Genomic DNA, 11,816 nt, shown 5'->3' with positions numbered 1-11,816 from the left:
CCATTCTGGCCTTGAACTCAAGGTGGTAGAAATTCTCACCTCAGTCATCTGGGTTTGTTGTTTTAATATTTATTAATGCCAAGCATATAATGGCCTATTCTTAACTTCAGGGCATGACAGACACTCCAGAACAGAGTGAAAGCCACATCCTGGGAATCAGAAAGAAGTAAGTACTAAGCTGTTAAGTCTGATCATCATCCTGGGGCCCATTAAGGATGGATTAGGATTGAACTGCAGCCTGACCTTGACCATAAATCATACACTAAGCTCTAACTAGACCCTGACCGTGATCATAATGGTAGGCAAAATACCCCCCCCCCATGTATTCGTGAATATATTGCCTCATATTGTAATGTAGGTTGGATATGGTTTATGGATAAGCGTGCCCTCACAAATGTTTGTGTGCTAGAAGATTGGTCCTTAGCGTGGGTCAGTACTTAGATGTTAGAAGCATTAAGATGGGGCTAGTGTTTAAGAGCACTGACTGTCTTCCAAAGGATCTTAGCACCCACAGAGGAACAATTCTACCCCCTCTTCTGGCCTCCCTAGCAACAGGTGCACATGCAGGCAAAACACCCATAGACATAAAAATAAATTAAGAATAAAAGTAGAGTACAATAACTAAGCTGCATCATGTGTGAATGTATTTCTTGAGATAAAGTTGCTATTTTAAAAAAAAAAAAAGCCTGGCCCCTGAATTCGCTGGATCTGGATCTTCTCATGTCTCCTCTCTCACCATGAGGTCCTCACCAGACAACTAACACACACAGCGCCTGATACTGGATCTTTGGCCTAAATAATCTTCGTTTTGTACCTAGTAGGGTATTTTCTTATATTAACAGACGTGTACGAATGTACACAGAACACGGAGCACAGACCTTGAGGTGGAAGATTTACTGAGACTGGTTTATGCAAATGAACCCATCTAACAGGAGGAAAGCAAATTTGGGGTTGCAACCCCTGGTTACAAAGGGAGACAACAGAGGGACGCTGTAGGTAGTGGTGGCTTCCCAGACAAGTTTGGGGCTGGCCTGGGTTGCAAGGCATCTCTTGACAGCATGAGACCAAAGTGCGGACAGAGGATTTGCAGACCTCTCGGCCCATGCCCAGCTTTCCGTTCCTTTTCCGGGACGCAGCCTGTTCTGCCTTGTCCCCGGGCCTCCCCGCCTTCATGCCGGGTCTCACGGTGTCAGTAGAGATTTCCCGGTAGTCAGGCGTGAGTCACGGGAAGTGGGGGGGGGGTTGTGAGCTGAGCTCATTTCTGGACAGTGGGACAGGATGTGACTCTCAGGGGCCACGCATTTGAGGGAGGAGCGGCGAGCAGAGAAAGAGCAGGTCCTTTCTGTGGCAGGGGCTGTGACTGAGAGACTCCTACCTCAGCAAGGGAAATAGGTACTTTCCCTTTCCCTCCAACAGAGTTCCAGCCTAATCCTTTTTTTTTTTTTTTTTTTTTTGTGGGGAGAAGGGTGTTCGAGACAGGAGTAGCCATTTAGCCATATAAGCCAGGCTTCTAACTCAGAGATCCACCTGTCTCAGCCTCCCGACACTCCAACTCCCACCCACCCCTGCCCCTCCCAACCCCAGCCTAGTTCAACAGTTCAACAGTTAACTTAGAAAGGTATCTTTCATTAAGTCACTTCAGAATAGTCAATTCACAAATGGAAATTCTGAAGACATAATTGCCAATTTTACATTTACTTTGTAGCACACTAATTTAGAGTGCCATCGGATCCTTGTAATCATCTTAGAAGATAACTGTTGTCATCAGTACGTCAAGTATAGACGTGCTTGTGATCCCATTCTATTAAGCAATGGACCTGGACCTTTTACACCGATGTCCACAAACTCCTTTTTACATCAGAATATCACTTAAAACAACAGTTCTCAACCTGTAGGTCAAGACCCCTTTGGAGGTCCAATGACCCTTTCACAGGGGTGGCAAATAGAATATCCTGAGTGTCTGATATTTATTTACATTATGATTCATAACAGCAAAATTACAGTTATGAAGTAGCAATGAAAATAATTTGATGGCAGGGGTCACCACAGCATGAGAACTGTATTAACGGGTTGCAGCATTAGGAAGGTTGAGAACCACTGACTTAAAATCTGTTTTACAGAGTCAGTGGACACCTTTAATCCCAGCACGTGGGAGGCAGAGGAAGGTGGATCTCTGTGAGTTCTAGACCAACCTGGTCTATATAATGAGTTCCAAGATAGCCAGAGCTATGGAGGGATTGGAGTGTGTGTGTGTGTGTGTGTGTGTGTGTGTGTGTGTGTGTGTGTGTGTATACATCACTGCAATCACAGCACTCAGGAGGCTGAGCAGGTAGATCTCTGAGTTCAAGGCCTGGTCTGATCTACAGGACTACATAGAGAAACCCTATCTCAAAAAAAGAAGGAGGAGGAGGAGAAGGAGGGAGGGAGAGAGAGAGAGAGAGAGAGAGAGAGAGAGAGAGAGAGAGAGAGAGGAGAGAGAGAGAGAGAGAGAGAGAAAACTGTAAACAGTTTAGTGACAATTTTGAGATTTTGGTTTATTTAAAAGCAGAAATATTATAAGAATATGTTTTTGTTTAATCACAGGTATGGAACGTAGGGCAGCTTTATTGTCCACAGCAGCTGACCAATGATTTGCCGCATGCTCTATCAGGAGCATGGTTTTGCCAGCTGCAGATAAGTTTCTGTGATTGTGTGACATGTGGAATTCTGGGAACTTGTCAGAGGGTCTGTAAATGCTAGGTCCCCAAGTGAAGGGGTGGGTGGTTGGTTGCTGTTGGTGGAGGTGTGTTAAGTAGTTGTGCAAAGAAGAAAAAAGAAGAAATTAGCTTGCCCCAAGGAACTCAACACCCCTAATGAACAGGAAGTAATCTAACCATAATATCACCCCCTTTTCTTTTTATCCTTTCCCCCCATCTAATAATAAAGGGTTAAAAGAGTGGACGGGGTGGAAGAAAGAAGAATCTACAAGGTAGCAGACTACAAAACACAATTATCAACATTTACTTAAGGGATTAAAACCCTTTCCATCAGTGAAGACAGTTTTCCTGGACTCTCACCAGAAACCCTCTGAGCAACCCTTTTGGTTTCTTTAGAACAACTCAATAAACCTGTGTTCCTAAGCAACCTTTTGAGACCCAACTTTAGGTATATATGAATCATGTTAAAATACTTATTTATGGCTCTTCCTTGAGGAGACATACTCAAGTATGTCTTACTCTTTCCCTAGTCTCTCTCTTAACCTTCATGTGTAAAACTTTTTTGAGGTGTTCTTCAGGAGCTGGGAAGATGGCAAGTACTGGAGGTTACTCCCTGCCTCCACCTCCTGAGGGCTGGATTTGATTAGAGGTGTAGATGCCACCTTGTTTAATATAGCTTACGGACAGTCACTGAAAGATAGAGAGGAGCTTAGGAAAAAGACAGGACACACCTTAAAAACCTGAGCATGGACACAGACATCTCAAGAGAGTAAGACCGGACACTTAACTGTAGTCATTCAATAGCTTCCAGTCATGAGCCCGTATTGAATTGGAGTCTTTATCACCTCCTTGTGAGAACCTGACTAAAGAGGAAATGACACCGGTGTTATTAGACAAAGTGACACATCTTCCTCTTTGTTCTCTTGGGATACACTTAGAACCCACCATCCTAGACTCGAGAAATAAAATGCCCTGAAAGCAAAATAACAAAATAAAACTCATTTCTAAATGACACCTTCTGAGAGCCCCCATGTGCATGTTCCTGACTGCAACCTCTGCTAAGATGCAGCCAACACCCTGTTTTCAGGATGGGACAGCCCATTTATAGATAAGGAATCTTGGAGGACACTTTGACAAGCACACTGGGGTCTGAAATAGGGAAAAGGGACAATCTCAGTTCCAGAACCAATTCCTAATGATCTCAAACAGTAGGTGACAATTTACCAGAGTAGTTTACAGTACAACCAGCGTAATGTCCAGTCAAGGGAATGAACAGTTCCAGATGGTTCCAGCACCTCAATCTATCTTCAGTCTTGAGTCTCCAAGTCTTCCTAACTCAAGTGTCAGTGATTTTGATTTTGGGGTAGAGACAAGCAAGTTATCCCTACTATATAGCCTCTACATAGCCAAGAACATGATGAGCTCCCAATTCTACCTCCCACTTTTGGGGTTCTTTAAATGCCATTTTTTGTTTATTCACTTAGAATTTTTAAGGGTCTCTCTGTATAGTCTTGGATATCCTGGAACTCGTCATGAGGGCCAGGCTGGTCTTATATTTCTTTTTTAAGGTTATATGGGCTCCTTGCTGTCAACATCCTGGAATAGTACAAGATCTCACCAGGCTTGTGTCTTGTTACTTTTCTCATCACTGTGACAAAGTACCGGACAAATGCAAGTTATGGAGTGAAGAGTTTATTTTGGTTCACAGTTCAAGAGTACAGTCTACCGTGCTGAGGAAGTTGTGGCATCTGGAGTATGTGGCAGCTGGTCACACTGAGTCTGCCATCAGGAAGTGGAAGAGCGCTGGTACTCAGTCAACGTTCTCCATCGTGTTCAGTGTGGACCTCCAGTCTATGTGATCCCCACTCAAGGTCTTCTCTTCTCAGTTAAATCTGGCAGTGCCTTTAGACTCCTAGAAGTGTGTCTCCTAGGTGATTTTAAATTTAGTCAAGTTGACAATGAAGATTAGCCAGTAACAAGGAGTGGTCCTGTATATGCAGACACACACACACACTCATACATATCCATATATACACACATATATATACCTATACACACACATACATACCTATACACACATACATACCTATACACACACATATATATACCTATACACACACACATGCACACACACACATACACACACATACCTATATACACACACACATACCTACACACACACACACACATACATACCTATACACACACATACACACACACACAACTAAGGATTGAACCCTGGTTTCTCACATGGAAACAGGTACTCCACTTCTATGCAACATTTTCAACCCCCTTTTAATGTTTTTATTTTGAAACAAAATCTCACTAATGTCCCAACTGTCCTCAGGATCATGTTATAGTTCTGGAAGGCCTTGAACTTCCCACCTTCCCACCTCAGTCTCCCGAGTAGACAGAATTGCAGGTTTGTTCCACTGAACCCAACATTTAAAAGCAAATGTTACAAAAGAAACATGTACCTATTGTTTCCACTCAACAAAGAAATGTAAAACAAACTCATTCTCTTTGTTCTGCTGAGACAGTCCCCCTGTGTAGCCCAAGCTGGCCTCAGCTATCCCAACCCTCAAACATTAAGGCCTAGACAGAATGTTTAGGTCTAGGTAAAATGTTAAGGCTTCGGTCGCTGCTACCTGGCTAGCCAGCCATTATAAGGATCTGGAGATCAAACTTAGGTTGCTGGGCTTGGTGGCAAGTGCCTTTACCCATGCAGCCATCTCATTAGTCCAGAGAGAGCAATTTCTAAAACAAATGTAAAGGGATAGGTATTTATCTCAGTGATAGGGTGCTGCCTCGAATGTATACCTGTGTTCAACCCGGGACTTACAGAATAGATAAAGTAAGGTTTAATGGAATCCTCTGTGAAATTCTAGGCCAGTTTTGTTTTGAAGAAAAACTCTAGTTTCTTCTTCGTCTAACTTCGGTATCAGCGATGGAAAACCAGGCCTTGCTTATATGCCACACAAGGGCCTTGCTGCTCTGATCCATGTGTAGGTCCTTTTATTTTAATATTTTAAGTTTTGAGACAAGGTTTGGCTAATGGCCTTGAACTTGTGACCTTTGTTTTGGTTCAGGTTTTTTATTTACTTATTTTGAGACAGGGTCTCTCTATACAGCCCTGGCTGTCCTGGAGTCACTGTGTAGGTCAGGCTGGCCTTGAACTCACAGAGATTTTCTTGCCTCTGCCTCCTGAATGCTGGGTGGGATTAAAGGCTCACAACAGCACTTCCTGTAAATTTTTAAAAGTTAGCTTATGAAGATAGAGAAGAGAAAGGTGCTTCCAAGAAGTGAGCCGGAGAGCGCGGCAGGCCCAGAAGTCTGAGCTCTTGTGTGCTCATGCGCCCACAGCGGGTGCACAGACCAGGTCTGAGCTCTTGTGTGCTCATGCGCCCACAGTGGGTGCACAGACCAGGTCATTACGCTGATCTTCTTCTTTTTAAAAATCCACTTAATGGAGTTTTTCTATTTTAAATGGTTCTTCTGCTCAATGTGTCCCAGTGTTGCTCAGGAGACGGAAGCAGGAGGGGCTGGGACAGGGCCAGACCGCCACACAAGAAGCTGGTCAGTCTGAGCTAGGTGACGCCCTGTCACAAATATATACCCTGTTTTCTGCCCCTTCGTTAATTCTAATTTAGTTTGTGCCATCTCCTCTCCTTTTCCTTGAGCAGTTGGCTAGAAAAATCTACCAGTTTTGTTTTTGTTATTGTTTTCACACACACAGAGAGACACACACACTCACACACACATTCTCACACAGACACACACACAGACTCACACATTGCTACACAGACACACACTCACACACACACACATTCCCACACAGACAGACAGACAGACTCACACATTCCCACACAGACAGACAGACAGACAGACAGACAGACAGACAGACACACACACACACACACACACACACACACACACAGTAAAGGGAGCGATAACAACAGTTTCCATCAGGGGGTGCTGTAGTCTCAGAAAAGAAAATTAACACAGCTTTTGAAAGCGGGATGGGGGGGTGGGGGGGTTGGAACTGAAGCTTTCATGTTTGTAGCCACGCACCATTTCTGGCCTTATTGTGTACCAAACTGAGGAAACCTACAAAGTCCAGGTCTCCAGTCCAGCACCTAGTGACCACCTGGACCCGAGAGGTAATATGCAGGGCTTCCTGGCACGACTTAGGAGAAATCTTGGAGGGTTGACGACATCACTGGAGCCAACAGTTCTGGTGGTCAAACCACCTAAGAGAGGAAACACATGCCCATGTCTTAAATATTAACCGCTTACACATCTATTTTTTTTTTTTTTTTTAGCCTCTCGCTTTTGCCACGGGGGTGGGGAGTGTTACATTAAAAGTTCAAGCTGCAGGCTCCTGCCACAGCTTTTCTAAGTGAGCCGCAGCACACAGTTAAAGGCAGAATACAGAGAAGGTCAGTGTAGCTCCTGTGCAGAACTGCCCACAAAATATAAGCCTTAGATTTAGAAAAGTTTGTGTTTCAAGTGTGCTATGGTGATGCACAGAACTCCAGAACTCAGAAAGTGGAGTCACGGGGATCAGAAGGTCATCTCCAACCCACAGCTACAGAGAGAACTGAGCCAGCATGGTCTAGAGACCCTGTCTTGTGGCAGAGGTAGTTTCTCACTTTGTGCTAATGTGAGTTAGATAAACCACAGTAGTACACAATGCTTGTTATTTGAAGAGCTAAGCTTTTGGGGTCTGCTCCAAACTTGCTGGACCATCCCCAGACCCATTTCATAAGCAGTTCAAGGATGAAATAAATGTCTATGAAAAGCAGTTTGTCAAAGCTGACCGTTTGACTCCACGATGTCGTTTCCTAATGTGTACTACAGACACGCACATGCAAAGTGACACTGAACAGAGGCATTGCTGCCTGATCTTCGGAAAGGCTCCGGTGAAGCCTCAGTGTTCAGCATGCAAAGCTCACGAGCTGTGTGTGTGCTTCAGTGGTGCACATATGGTTATGAAGTGAGGTCCTACACACTCGAGCGTGTAATAGAGCACATAGATCATACGTGGCTTTTTCATGGTTGTTTTGTTTTGAGACAGAATCTTTCTCTGTAGTCCAAGCTTTAGGCCCCAGCTGGTTTCACAGGAACTCGGTTGTCTTGAGGGCCAGGTGTGTGTGTGTGTGTGTGTGTGTGTGTGTGTGTGTGTGTTGTATGCTTCCCAAATCCTCAGTATTACAGCTCTCTTTACTTGTGGGTAATAAGGGTTATACAAACCTTGGAGAGTAGGTAGGGGCATTTGAGGTGAGTGCACAGCATTGGTTAGGGCTGAGGTGCTGGGAACACTTCATGTACATGAAGAGGAAATCCAGGTGCTTGCTGGACTTGTTCTGAGAGAGAGAGGGGGAGGGAGAGACACAGAGAGAAACAGAGACAGACAGAAGAGAAACAGAGACAGAGGGAGGGAGGGAGGGAGGGAGGGGAAGGGAGGGAGGGAGGGAGCATGAGGTTACCTGACTACCCCAAGGGGGCCGAGTTGGGAGTTGAACATGTGGCATGCAGACCCAGAACAGGGAGGGAGTGGTCCTCACTCCCGCCAGTCTCAAGATGAGATTTTCCGGGTTCAAACACATGTCCACTTCATTCTTGCTCCAGGCTGGACCCACAGGTCACACGGCTCACGTTGTCTCAAAACTATGGCAATCCTTCTGCCTCGGTCTCAGTGTGCCAGGTACAGTCCTAAGCCACCATTTGTTTTTTAAGCTTTTGTTCATTTATTTGTGTGGTTGTGTGTGTGTGTGTGTGTGTGTGTGTGTGCGTGGTGTTCTCTTTCATGTACATACATAAAATTTTTGGAAAAATTATAGGAAAACTGGTAACTGGTTCTAATATTGTTTTTTTCCCCCAAGACAGGGTTTCTCTGTGTAACCCTGGCTGTCCTAAACCTTGCTCTGCAGACCAGGCTGGCCTTGGAATCGGGAGATGACCTGTCTTTGTCTCCTGAGTGCTGGGATTAAAGGTATATGCCACCACAACCACAACTGGCTTGCTTTATCTATTTAATTAGTTTCTTTAGAGAAGAGGTTCTTACTGTATAGTTCTATATAGAATGACCTCGAACTTCTGATCCTCCGGCCTCCAGTCCCAAGCACTGGCATTAGAGGTGTTAGACACCACCCGATTTATTGTAGTGCTGGGATCTACTCCCAGACTTCCTGCTTCTGAGGCAGGCACCCTACCAACGTATCCCAGCCTTTCATTGGGCAGAATCCTTTCTCCTTTCTCTTCTCTCCGGTTACATTGTCAGATGCCCTGAGCAGAACTCACAGGATCTCTGGAGAGTGGTCCTCAACTTGGGAGCAAATGACTTTGGCTGAGGCGAAAGACATAAAGATCCGTTTCTGTAGTGAGGAGATGCAATGTTGAGAAGAATGAAACCCTCCTGAGACCATGTTCTACCTTCCAGTCCTCTGGCCGTGTGTGTGTGTGTGTGTGTGTGTGTGTGTGTGTGTGTCTGCACGCGCGCGTGTATTTGCATTCATGTACCAGGAAGCATAAGGCAACTGGAGGAAAACTCTCAAGTTGATCTTGCTGTTCAGCCTGCTGTGCCCTCCGGGCGGGGTGGGGGTGGGGCTGTCTTGCTTACCTCTCTAGCTAGAGGAGCAGGTGGCTGCAGGCTCAGCTCATCGTGTTGCTCAGGCAAACGTTTACCCACTGAACCATCTTCCTGGTCATCTCTGTAAACTTTTCATTGTTGTTTTGAGACACTGTGTAGCTACAGCTGACCTGGAACTCACAGAGACCCACCAGCTCTGCTTCCCAAATTTTGGGATTAAAAGTGTGCACCATCACATTCACCACACCCCCCCCACCCTTAAGACAATAACAATGTTAAAATTCTTGAGCCCTCTTTGCATTAAGTTTTTACCAGGGTAAGTTGCACATAGTTACTGTTCCCAAGTAGGACAGTCTTCATTTCTCATGCAAGGTTGCTAAAAGCCCAGGCAGAGGAACTTTTCTAAGGCCGAATTTTCTAAACACAGCCAGAATTTCACCCAGATAATTTGGCTCCAGAATGAACATTAATGATTGTCCTCATTTGGGTCGGGTCTGAGTTCACACGCTGCCCACAGAGCCAAGGAGAAGCTGCCTTACTAGCTTGATGAGCAGCAGTTTCCAGAGAAGCCGTGGGGACGCAGATGTTACTTTGCCTCTTGTGGGCAAAATGGAAGTTCAGGAGCAGAGACAGCCTTTGATCCTAAAATAACTCCTGTGCCCTCTGTCACTGTAGAGAGTAATGAGAACCACGGGGACAGAACACATGGGGCTATTGGCCTGTATCCCATTCCCCAGCTATGAACAGTCAGAGCCTATGACAAGAGCATTGTTATGCTGGGTGTGTTGGATAAGATAAAGCCTTTAGGCGAAAAAAGGACTAACGATTATCTCCCCGCTGAATTTTGGAGGCAGTCTCCAGTAGCCCAAACTTGTAGCAATCCTCCTGCTTCAGCATCCCAAAGGTATAAACTACCACATGCAGCTTGCTTTCTTGAAAAAAGACATTTTCAGAAGAGGCTGTCAGAGTCCACATCGCTGTAGTTACAGGAGGGTGTAGGAATGGGTCCTGGGAAACTAAACTTGGCTCCTCTGGAAGAGCAGAAATCACTCTTAATCACTGAGCCATCTCTCCAGTCCCTTCTCCTTCTTCATGCCCTTTAAGCCAGCACCTAAGATCTATACAATAATGGGTTTTATTGTGACATTTTCATACATGGAGGATTCTGATTACATTTATCCTCTTATGCCCCTCCCCCTCCCAGCGGACCCCATTTGTTTCCCATGCCCTCTTCCCACTTCCACGTGGACGTCTGTTCTTGTTATTTGGTTGTTGAGATAATGTCTCCCTGTGGGCCCCGGGCTGGCCTGGAACTCACTATGTAGACATGACTGGCCTCAAATTCACAGAGGTAGGCCTCCTAAGTGCTGGGGTTAAAGGCATCACTGTGCTTTGGTGAGCAATTGAGTGTATATGTCTCACTGAGCTCAGAATTGCTTGCACCAAGTGGAAGGTTATTTACAGGAACATGGACAACCTATCAGTTTGGCTACACACTGAAAACAAGATCTTGCCCTCTCTAGGAACATAAAGGGTGGGGCCTTGTGAGCCCCTCCCCCAACAACAGATAACTGCTTATACAGCCCCAGGAAGGAGTCCCTTCCTTCTTTGTTTGTTTGTTTGTTTGTTTAGGATAGGTCCTACTATGTCAGGTCCTACTACTATGTCAGGTCCTACTATGTACTCAAAGCTGATCTCGAACTTGAGATCCTCCTGCCTCCACTTCCTGAATACTGGGATTACATGTGGGCACATCCATATCTGGCTCTGAAGATCTTTGGACAACTTGGGGTTGGTTGGTTGGTTTGTTTGTTTTTAAAACTTGAGACTATATAACTGACAAGCCTTCTTTAGTTCTAACACCCCAATAGGTGGATAGATTTAACAGAAACTCAGATGAGCCTCTCAGGGTTTCTTGGTTTTATAGCTAATAGGCTTGGGCCCTGGTACTTGATCCTCTGAAACCTGGTGCTTTCTTTCATCTCAGACTTCCTCTCACTATCCCTGCTCAGTCCCCCACCCCAGGTCCTGATTTGCCATCTCCTAACAATACTAGGAAGCTGAATCTGTGGACAGTAGAGCGATGGAGGAGACAGAAGTCACTTAAGGACCAAGGGTAAGAGTTTACAGCATCTAGACATTTCATCCACTTTAGCCTTCTGTGTACAAAGCAGGCCATCACTGCAACATCCAGAGGGATTTAGTGAAGGAAGCCAGTGGCTTAGTTACTTCATTATACCACAGTGCCTCACAAACTCAGCTCTGAGGGGGTCCCAAAGTTTGTTTAAATAAAGATGTCATCCAAGACAACCTGGAAATTCTGAAGCAGGGTTTACTTATGTTGGGGAAAGAGCTATTTACACAAAAGCTATCCCTACTTCGTTTTGGAAAAATTCAAAATATAGTAACGGAGGCAAGTATAGCAGTCCTCCCCAGGGGTCCTGGGACTCTGGTAGCAGAGGCAGGAGGATCGGGGTGTTCAAGGTATCCATGGCTACTTCTCAGTTCATTTTCTCATGTTTGTTTGG

This window comes from Micromys minutus (genome assembly GCF_963924665.1).
Source record: "Micromys minutus genome assembly, chromosome: 1".
Classification (NCBI taxonomy): Eukaryota; Metazoa; Chordata; class Mammalia; order Rodentia; family Muridae; genus Micromys; species Micromys minutus.
Note: the sequence above shows the minus strand (reverse complement) of the source record.